Source organism: Bufo gargarizans, chromosome 7 (genome assembly GCF_014858855.1).
Source record: "Bufo gargarizans isolate SCDJY-AF-19 chromosome 7, ASM1485885v1, whole genome shotgun sequence".
Classification (NCBI taxonomy): Eukaryota; Metazoa; Chordata; class Amphibia; order Anura; family Bufonidae; genus Bufo; species Bufo gargarizans.
In genome coordinates this window covers 157,700,069-157,712,093 of record NC_058086.1, presented here as the reverse complement: position 1 = coordinate 157,712,093, position 12,025 = coordinate 157,700,069, and positions in this window count along the sequence as shown.

Sequence of the window (12,025 nt, the reverse complement as noted above, 5' to 3'; positions counted from 1 at the left end):
TACTAGTCAAAACCTCAGACACGTAAACAAAATAAAAAGTACAAAAAGGTAATGACACTTTCAGTTTAGACTAAATTGGCCAATCATTGGGACAACTTCCTTTCTGATAGATCTTGACCTGAGTGAAAGGGATGACTTGTAGCCATTGACATGCACCAGCTGGCAATTCTGTTTATTGGAAAAATGTCCCATTATTATCAGGAACTAATGTTTGAATGAACGCTTGATCCTGATAATTGCTCTGTGTATATGTGTAGCCGAGCTTGTTCATTGGATGAAATTGTATGATTTTCCTAAGTTATGACGTAAAGTCATGATTTTATTAAAGACACGGAGGCGAGTATTGCTTTCTCTTCCTTTACTAAATCCATAGCAGCAAGAAGAGTAACCATGGTAACAACAAAAGAAACACCCCTAAGGGTAATTCCTCCCTCCCATCAGTCCATAAATAGCTCCTCCACAGGGACCACTTCCTCTTTCTTTGATCAACTGCAACGACCCAAAACATCCAGACGATCGGGATCTATTAAACCGGATCACTCCAACGGGAGACGACCAAAACTGCAAACCAGACCGGAAACGCACAGCACGGATCCGAACCCAGATCAGGAGATTCAACCTAGGAGAATACAGAAACAAAATAGTATGGTAATCTCAGAGCAATGAAAAAATCTCACTAGAACAACGTCACAGCCGAACTGAATTGACAGACACAATGAATAAATAACATAATGACAAATGTAAAATCACAGATACAAAACGGTAAAACTACTCGGCAATACATAAGGCAACAAAATCCCCCAACTAAAGGGAGGGAAACGGGAGGGCAATACTCGCCTCCGTGTCTTTAATAAAATCATGACTTTACGTCATAACTTAGGAAAATCATACAATTTTATCACAAGACACGGAGGCTCATATTGCTAGTTCAAAGTGAAGAAATAACAGAGGAGAAGGCGTGAGGTTCAGGACGAAAATAAAAATCCCTGAACGTAGAGGCTCTGGACCAGTCCGCTAGTCGCAACACATCCTCCAAACGGGCTCCAGAAACTGCCATAGACGTAGCGGAAGCCCCCCGAATCGAATGCGCCGTAAAGATGGAAGTATCGACCCCCGAGAGCGAGAGTACCCACTTGACCCAGCGAGAAAGGGTAACACTAGCGACGGGGGCAAACGGCCTACGAAAAGACACAAAAAGATGCGGCGACTCCCCAGACCGCAGGGACGCCGTCCGCGAGAGATATTCCCTAAAACAGGAAACCGGACAAACCGCGGGGCACTCAGAAAAAGCCGGGTAGGCAACTGAAGAAATGCCCGTCTTGGTACGACGAGAGATACTGAAAGAAATCCCTTCCGGCGTGAAAGAGACCGCATTAAAGTCCAAAGCACGGACATCTGAGACGCGCTTACAAGAAACTAAGCAGAATAGAGTCACCAGCTTCGCCGAGAGCTGACGCAGCGAAAGATCCGCATTAGAAGGCCAGCGAGATAAAAAATCAATGACCAGGGAAACATCCCACAAAGAGGAGAACCGAGGCCGAGGCGGTCTAGAGAGACGAGAACCCCGAAGTAAACGGCATACCAGAGGATGTTGGCCTGCCGGAAGACCCGAGAAACCCTGATGACGGGAAGAAATGGCTGACCTGTACAAATTAATGGTACGATAGGCCTTGCCATCCTCGAAGAGGGAGGACAAAAACCGCAATATCTCCTCTACGGGAGCCGAAACGGGATCCAGGTCCCGTCCCAAGCACCAACTAGACCAAACTCCCCAGGCTGCTCTGTACGCCCGAATCGTACCGGGGGCCCACGCATTTTCCAGAAGGAATCTAGTTGTTTCCGATATTCCCTCGATGTCCCAGCGACCCCTGAAATCCTGCAAGCCAGAAGACGGAGAGCGTTGTCCAATAGCAGGGGATGGCGTTGACCCCGCGGGCCTAGAAGGAGATCCAGATGGGCCGGGAGAAGGATCGGGTCCGCAATCAAAAGCTCCATCAGCTGTGGGAACCAAGTCTGTGGCCGCCAGAACGGAACCACCAGAACCAACTCCGCTTGCTGGCGACGTACCTGAGACAGTACCCTGGGAATCAAGGCGAAGGGTGGAAAAGCGTATAAGAGAGCGCCCGACCAATCCTGGAGCAATGCATCCACCGCCTCCGAGTGAGGATCCGGCCTCCAACTGTAGTACCTGGGCAGCTGGGCGTTCCAACGAGAAGCAAAAAGGTCCACGGAGAACGGGCCCCAGATGGAATCGATGGAGGAGAACACCGCTGAATCCAACCTCCAGTCGCTGAAGTCTGAGATGTAGCGTGAACTCCAATCCGCATGAACGTTGAGGAGACCAGGAATGTACTCCGCCACAACTGTTATCCCTCTGTCCAGACAATAGGACCAGAACTCCTTCGCCAGATGAGTCAACATCGCCGACCGAGTGCCGCCCATGGAGTTCACATACCGGACCGCCGACACATTGTCCATCCTGAGACGTATGCAAGCGCTGACCTTGCCGTCGACGAAGCTCCGAATCGCGAAGGACCCCGCCAGCAGCTCCAACGCGTTGATGTGCAGAGACGACTCCGACGTGGACCAAGGACCTCCGGTGGAAACGCCCTCGCAGCGGGCCCCCCATCCCTGCAGACTGGCATCCGATTCTATCACCACGTCCGGTTGAGGACCCACGATAGCCTTGCCGTTCCATGCGTCGAGATTGTGAATCCACCACGTCAACTCGTCCCTGGTGTCCTGATCCAGGACCACCAATTCCCCGTAGGTGGCGCCCGCCCGAAGGTGGGCAATCTTGAGCCGTTGAAGCGCCCGGTAATGGAGGGGAGCCGGGAAGACCGCCTGAATCGAGGAAGAAAGGAGACCCAAGACACGGGCTAAGTGACGGAGGGACACGTGAGGCAACCGAAGGGAGTGTCGTAATTCCTTCCGGATGGCTCGAACCTTGGACATCGGTAGACAGAGAGTGCGGGTGGAGGAGTCCACTCTGAATCCCAGGAATTCCATGGACCTGGAAGGTTGGAGACAAGACTTCTCGTGATTGATAACGAATCCCAGACCGGTGAGCAGAGAAACGGACAGATGCAGATGGGTAAGGAGCGTAGAGGGATCCCGAGCAATCAGCAGCATGTCGTCCAGATAAATTATCAGACGGACACCCTGCCCCCGAAGCCAGGAAACCACCGGCTTCATGAGTTTGGTGAAACACCAAGGGGCCGAAGAGAGGCCAAACGGGAGGCAGGTGAACCGCCAAATCTGATCCCCCCACCGGAAACGCAACAGATCCCTGGACTGTTGAGCGATAGGAACCGTGAGATAGGCGTCCTTCAAGTCGAGTTTGACCATCCACTCGTCCGGGAGGAGAAGATCCCTGAGCAGATGAATGCCCTCCATTTTGAAATGGCGGTACCGCACATACACGTTCAGACTCTTCAGATTGATCACCGGGCGGAACTGCCCCCCCTTCTTTTCCACAAGGAAAATATCGCTGACCACTCCCCCGCGAGGGTCTGGGGCTCTTTCTATGGCGCCCTTTTCCACAAGGGACCAGAGTTCCGTGTCTATGAGTCTGCGAGACTCTGGGGAGAACTCTCGCGGTCTGCAGGGGGGCAGACAAGTCGGGGTGTCTATAAGTTCGATCCGAAAACCCCTGACCGTGGCAAGGACCCACGGATCGGAGGTGATGCGATCCCAGGCATGCAAAAAATGTCGGAGCCTGCCCCCTATGCATAGGGAAGAAGACAGAGGACACACAAGGGGACTTACCAAATGGACGTCGGGAACCCGGAGCTCCCCTGAACCCTCTGGACCTTCCGAAGGTGCCTCTGGACGGGAAGAAAGGCGTTTGTTGACGCTGGTCTTGGAACGACTGGCGCTGATGAAAGGAGCCTCGACCGGTGGTACGGGCCTGGAAATGTGAACGGCCGGACAGGCGGCCCCTTGAGCTGCCGGCCCTGGTAGAGACCCGATTCTGAAAGACCTTGCGCATGTTGGACTGCGCTTTATCCAGTGCCGTGAAGGCACCAACAAACTTGCCAAGCTCCTTAATAAAAGGATCGCCAAACAGGAGCCCTTGAGCATCTCTGCCAGACTCGGATAAGGCCATATTGGTGAGTTTAGGCTCAATTTTCATGAGGATTGCTTTCCTCCTCTCAATCGCCAGGGAAGTATTAACATTCCCGGTCACACATATGGCACGCTGCACCCAGCCTCTGAGCTCTTCCGGGTCAATCTGAGTGCCATCCGCCTTGGCTGACTCAGCCAGCTCAAAGATTTTTGTGAGGGGACCTAGGATATCCAGGAGTTTGTCCTGGCAAGCTCGCAGGGCCGAATCAAGGCCCCTGCGAGGGTGAAAACCCGTTTTGGCCAGAAACTGGACCATTTTAGGGTCCACGTTAGGAGTCTCACCGACCTTATTAGGGATAATGGGGCGTGGACATTCAGCCCTTAGCTTGTTGCGGGTGTCCTTGCCCAAGGGAGTTCTAATCCTGGACTCCAGGTAGCTAGCCACATGGGGAGCGGGGACCCACTCGGCGGACCTGGGGTGGTGAAGGCTATCCGGATCAAACAGAGGTTCACCCGACGGGTCAGTAAGGGGGGCGGTAGAATTGATAGCCCCTAAGGTCCCACTAGTAGAAGGCCGAGATACTGGGACTTAATCGTCCACATCAGGGTCCACCATAACTCCTTCAATATCATCGTCCGAACCATCTGGACGGAAACTCAAAGCCTCCTCATCTGACTCGATTTCCGAGTGATCACTAGGCTCGCGCTGAGCGCGAGCAGACTTCCACCGACGCGACTTTTCTGCCTGGCGCGGACAGGCTCGTTTGCGTGTGCCAGGCACGCTCTCATGCGATAGAACCATGCTATCAGTGGTAGGGTTTCTGGAGGCAGTGGCTACAGGAGGTGGTATGCTGGGGGGAGCTCTTGGAATAAGGGCCTGAGAGATGGACTGGCTGATGACTGAAGACATGGATCCCATAGCGGCAGCAACTGCCTGGGATATGGACTGCTGCAGGGCCAGAGCCTGGGCATCAGCAGGGGACATAGTAAACGACCCATGAGCCGTAGAAGGTCCCTGGGGTATGGGAGTCAGGGAGCTGGGGACAGGGGTGGCGGAATCCCGAGACATATCCGTGGAGTTAGTCACTCACACAGAAGGGACCTAGTGTGTGGGCAGAGATCGCACAAGAAACCTGCTGAGAAGCTGCCGCACAAGCGAGATGCAGGGCCGGAATGTCGCTGGAGCGGAAGACACGGATGCAGGGCCGGAAGGAGCAGAGGCAATATGGGAACGCCCCCCCCGCTCCAAAACCCAATAGGAGCGGGAGGAAAAAAGCGCCGCCCTGCGAAAGACCGCCCCAAGAAGGAGGAGTGTCCCGAGAGCGGACGGGGACACCAAGATGGCGGAAGAGAGCCGGCGCCCGAATTCCAAGATGGCGCCCGAAGTCTCGGGAATCGCGAGAGTTCGGGCGCAGGGAGAACCTGCGGAGCTGTAGAAAGGGGACGACAATATGGCGCCCGCACGGAGGGCCCCGAACGGAACCCAGAAGCGGGATAGGGAAAAAAGGCGCCCCCCGGCAGCGAAAAAACCCCCGGAGAGGTAACTGAACAGCAGAAGCGGAGAGAGGGCAAGGTGGGACGCAGGCAGCCACAATCACATATATATAAGATATAAATACCCAGGGAATAAACGCCCACAGACTACCTAACGCAATAGGGGTTGACAAAACACCTCCCCAGACAGTGGGGAAATTGTAAGGCCAATACAGCTATAAAAGACAATATAAAAACAGACGTTATGATAAGACAAATTAGACCACTTATCTGCTATGGAGCAGCAAAGAAAGAGGAAGTGGTCCCTGTGGAGGAGCTATTTATGGACTGATGGGAGGGAGGAGTTACCCTTAGGGGTGTTTCTTTTGTTGTTACCATGGTTACTCTTCTTGCTGCTATGGATTTAGTAAAGGAAGAGAAAGCAATATGAGCCTCCGTGTCTTGTGATAAAATCATCGGTTATGCTGGCACATGCAGCAAATAATGGTTTTTGGGCAGCAGATCGTGCTGTGTAAGAGATATGCTGCCCAGAAACAATTAATCTCTATGAGGGTGGGGATGTGCAGCTCTCACCTCCTCAGGCAATTATCGGGAACGAACAGTTCCTTCCTGATCATTGCCTGCTCACTCAGCATGTGTAAATTCGCTATTACACTCATTTATAGGGGACACCAGATATTTCGAGGAGAGTGTAAAGAGCATCTAATAGCCCTCATATTAGTCCTTGAGGATAAACGATATGCCCTACCATTCATCCTGCAATTCTTGCCATCATCCATCTGGTAGGTCACTAAGAAATGCATACAAATGAAAGAAGTAGAGGGCAGATGGAAAGGAATATGTCTGCAGATTCTGACTACACATTTTATTTGTAGTCTGTTACCATAGAGATACATAGATCTACAAAGGGGCTGTAGAGGAAACAATTTCTAGGAAAGACTACACTACGTGCAGAATTATTAGGCAAATGAGTATTTTGACCACATCATCCTCTTTATACATGTTGTCTTACTCCAAGCTGTATAGGCTCGAAAGCCTACTACCAATTAAGCATATTAGGTGATGTGCATCTCTGTAATAAGAAGGGGTGTGGTCTAATGACATCAACACCCTATATCAGGTGTGCATAATTATTAGGCAACTTCCTTTCCTTTGGCAAAATGGGTCAAAAGAAGGACTTGACAGGCTCAGAAAAGTCAAAAATAGTGAGATATCTTGCAGAGGGATGCAGCACTCTTAAAATTGCAAAGCTTCTGAAGCGTGATCATCGAACAATCAAGCGTTTCATTCAAAATAGTCAACAGGGTCGCAAGAAGCATGTGGAAAAACCAAGGCGCAAAATAACTGCCCATGAACTGAGAAAAGTCAAGTGTGCAGCTGCCAAGATGCCACTTGCCACCAGTTTGGCCATATTTCAGAGCTGCAACATCACTGGAGTGCCCAAAAGCACAAGGTGTGCAATACTCAGAGACATGGCCAAGGTAAGAAAGGCTGAAAGACGACCACCACTGAACAAGACACACAAGCTGAAACGTCAAGACTGGGCCAAGAAATATCTCAAGACTGATTTTTCACAGGTTTTATGGACTGATGAAATGAGAGTGAGTCTTGATGGGCCAGATGGATGGGCCCGTGGCTGGATTGGTAAAGGGCAGAGAGCTCCAGTCCGACTCAGACGCCAGTAAGGTGGAGGTGGAGTACTGGTTTGGGCTGGTATCATCAAAGATGAGCTTGTGGGGCCTTTTTGGGTTGAGGATGGAGTCAAGCTCAACTCCCAGTCCTACTGCCAGTTTCTGGAAGACACCTTCTTCAAGCAGTGGTACAGGAAGAAGTCTGCAAGGTAAGAAAAACATGATTTTCATGCAGGACAATGCTCCATCACACGCGTCCAAGTACTCCACAACGTGCCTGGCAAGAAAGGGTATAAAAGAAGAAAATCTAATGACATGGCCTCCTTGTTCACCTGATCTGAACCCCATTGAGAACCTGTGGTCCATCATCAAATGTGAGATTTACAAGGAGGGAAAACAGTACACCTCTCTGAACAGTGTCTGGGAGGCTGTGGTTGCTGCTGCTTGCAATGTTGATGGTGAACAGATCAAAACACTGACAGAATCCATGGATGGCAGGCTTTTGAGTGTCCTTGCAAAGAAAGGTGGCTATATTGGTCACTGATTTGTTTTTGTTTTGTTTTTGAATGTCAGAAATGTATATTTGTGAATGTTGAGATGTTATATTGGTTTCACTGCTGGTAAAAATAAATAATTGAAATGGGTATATATTTGTTTTTTGTTAAGTTGCCTAATAATTATGTACAGTAATAGTCACCTGCACACACAGATATCCCCCTAAAATAGCTAAAACTAAAAACAAACTAAAAACTACTTCCAAAAATATTCAGCTTTGATATTAATGAGTTTTTTGGGTTCATTGAGAACATGGTTGTTGTTCAATAATAAAATTAATCCTCAAAAATACAACTTGCCTAATAATTCTGCACTCCCTGTATATGCAAACTCATTATTTGTTTTATTTTAGAATGTGTTGGAATAATAAGAAAAAACGGTTAGGAAGGTGGACGTAGCAGAGCAGCACTGAATGAAGTAACTTTATAGGGATCAATCAAACATAGTCTGTTGTTTCATAAAAGCCAATAGTTGAATATAAATGGAAATAATAACAAAGCAAATATAGCAATGCACGACCCTGGGAAAGAAGCGCACAAAGCTGAAACAAATGGTCTACGATAAGGGCAGTAATCCGTAACTGAAATATTCTTCTCACATTCCACATTTATGTCATGTTTACAGCATTAAAATGAATAAAGCTGGTCTTGAAATATCACATTTGAAGTTTGGAGATTTGGTCTGTGAGCAATTAAGAAGAACTATATATAGAGATTACGTGTAAATAGAAATACTCAGAGTTCAGGACATATCGTGCTGTAGGGAAGACGTGTACTCAGAGTAATCTAATAACCTACAAAAACCAATGTAAAGTTCAGATGAGGAATGATTGCAGTCGGTTATTACCGGGGTCCACATTTTAAACAAAGGCCTTTGGGCACAATCTTCAACAAAATAACAATAAAAGTTTTGTTAGGGTTATACAGGTGAAACTCGAAAAATTTGAATATCGTGCAAAAGTTCATTTATTTCCGTAATGCAACTTAAAATTAGAATATTGTGAAAAAGTTCAATGTTCTAGGCTCAAAGTGTCACACTCTAGTCAGCTAATTAATCCATACCCCCTGAGCAAAGGGTACCTGAGATTGTGACTTTGGGGTTTCATAAGCTGTAAGCCATAATCATCCAAATTATGCCAAATAAAGGCTTGAAATATCTCGCTTTGCATGTAAAGAGTCTATCTCATATATTAGTTTTACCGTTTAAGTTGCATTACTGAAATAAATGAACTTTGCACAATATTCTAATTTTTCGAGTTTTACCTGTATATTGTCTTAAAATCCCAAGGACCATCATCTGCTCTACTATTAGCTTCTGATGACATGTTCAGAGACGGACTGGCCATAGACCCTACAGGAAAATTTCCCAGTCGGTCGCCTGAGCACTTCTCACGGCCACTGGCCAGTTACATAATGATCCAATGCTCTCAACATTAATGTAGAGGCATCAGGTTATTATGAATCTGGCCAATGGCCACAGGTATCTTCCTGAATTCAACAGGGCGGTGATACACTTGAATACTGCAGCGAGGGTGGTGATATTTTGTGCTGCACTGTGGTATATGCCATGAGGAAGGATGTTTTGTTACATCTGAGACGCATAGCATTTCAATTTTTTACTACTGTTGGATGTTTTTGATGTGGAATTAATAAAAGAGGCATTGAGTTTTAAAGACACATGTGCCAAAAGATTATTTTGGTGTCAAGCTCAAGACTGTAGTATTTGGCTCTGCATTGGTGGTATTTTGTGCTACCCTACAGTATTGCTGGCGCTGCCTACTTGTGCTGCCCTGTCTTCTGTCAATTTGGACTCATTTACAACATGGGGCTACTTTTAGGTTCCCAGGCGCCCCTTTGGCATGTTCTTTTCTGTGTAACAGGTGCAATGTTTTTAACATCTACAACATGGTGATCTTGAGTAGTGGCACATACATACGGATATACAGTAAATGGACATTAGCCACTTTTCCACTGCATGATACTGCCTCTATCCTACTCTGTTTTAGATGTGGTTTGTTTTGCACTGAAGATATAGTGTCCCCTTAATGTAGCTGGTAGCAGTGCAGTGAAGATTCTAATACTAGTACTAAAAAACAGTACTGTATTTTTTTCGCTTTATAAGACACACCCGATGAAAGACGTACTGCAGATTTTAGAGGAGGAAAATAAGAAAAAATATTTTTCATCAGACCCCCATAAATATCAGGACATCACATCAGACCCCTATATCATCCCTCCATGTCAGACCCCAAAATAAGGAAAATCCCCCCGGGAGACCCATCGTATCCAGGTGTGACTCTATGTTCCAGGCAGCAGCCAAAATGCTGGACAACCTACTTAGACCCTATGCCTTGAGTGGTAGGTCATACATCCAGGATGCTACAGATTTCTTGAATAAAATCCATAAGGTTCAACTTGGGGACAATGCCCCATTCTTAGTAACCATGGATGTAACCAGCCTATACACCAACATCCCCACAGATGCAGGAATCTAATGCGTGAGGGCTGCTCTGCTTAAACAGGCAGAATTCTCCCCAGCTGAGCAGGAATTCATACTGTACCTGTTGTCATTTGCCCTCAAACGTAACTATTTTCTATTCGAGGACCAATTTTATCTACACACATCCGGAACAGCGATGGGGTGTAACGTAGCACCTACGTTCGCTGTCATCTACATGAATTCCTTTGGAAGGTTGTATATCCCCATGCTATGTTCAACGATTATGCCTACTGTTGGGCTCGATATATTAACGACATCTTCTGTATTTGGCAGGGCACACAGGAAGACCTCCTTGTCTTTCATCAGGACATCAACTCCAGCGTTTCCTCCATCTCTCTCTCTGAGCTCCAGTTGGTCCGAAATCTCCTTCCCAGATGTCTGTCTGAAGGTAAGGGATAAAACTATCATCACAGATCTGTACACCAAACCGACAGATAGAAACAGTTTACTTAGGTTCAACAGCTTCCACCCCCCCAGGTTTAATCCGATCGTTACCCCGATCACAGTTGATGAGGGTTAAACGTATCGTTTCGGATTCATCTATGATAGACCTAAGACTAAAAGAGATGTCATCCAAATTCATTGCGAGGGGTTTCCCGACCCACATCCTACAGTCACATACTCATAAAGTATCTGATATCCCTAGGGGTAACCTCTTGACACCCAAAGTACGTACCGAAACACCAACCCATAAACGGATCTCGTGTGTGATCACGTTTTCGCATCAGAGCATGGAGGTTAAAAGAATCATAAATAAACACTGGCATATCCTTACCAACAATTTCCCAAACATCTTTAAGGATATGCCTCTAAAGCCCTATAAAAGGGCTAAGAACATTAGGGATCTACTAGTCAAATCGGACCTTGGGAGCAGTAAGGTCTCCCACATCCAGACCACCATCATAGGTTCTCCCATCAATGGTACTTACCCTTGCCTCTCATGTGCCCAATGTAGCAGTGTCACCAAGAGCCCTACTTTTACCCATCCTATGTCAGGTAGAACATATAATATCCAGGACCACTTCTCTTGCCAGACTAACTTTGTCATCTACTTCATAAAATGTCCCTGTGGCCTTGGCTACATTGGCCAGACTATTCAGAAAATTAAAGAACGTATCTGCCAACACAAGTCTAATATTCGCATTATAAAGACGGACGCCCCGTTAGTCGAACACTTTATTGAACACAAACACGCCATCAGCCAATTACGGTTCCAGGTAATTGACTGGATTCCTCCTCTAAGAAGAGGCAGGGATTGCCAGGCGGTGCTACGGGAGAGAGAGATGTCTTGGATCCGTCGGTTGTGTACCCTACAACCAATTGGGTTGAATAAGGATTACCTTTAGGTTAATCACTAAACATGTCTCTTCATGTGCCTGATATGTTACTTACATATACATCCATTTATTCGCCGCTTTTCAAGTCTAGAACTTACCACCTCATAGAAACTGATTAAATTAGTTTGACATGACAGAGCCCTCATGAAGCCATGCTGATATGGTGTTATTTGCTTATTTTCATTGAGGTGCTCCAAGATAGCATCTCTTAGAAAACCTTCAAACCGTTTACCCACGACGGATGTTAAACTTACCGGCCTAGAGTTTCCGGGCTCTGTTTTTGGACCCTTTTTGAATATTGACACCACATTTGCTACATGCCAATCCTGTGGAACACCCCCTGTCATTATAGAGTCCTTAAATATCAGAAATAAGGGTCTGGCTATGACATTACTTAATTCTCTTAGGAGACGGGTCTGTATGCCATCTGGTCCTGATGAT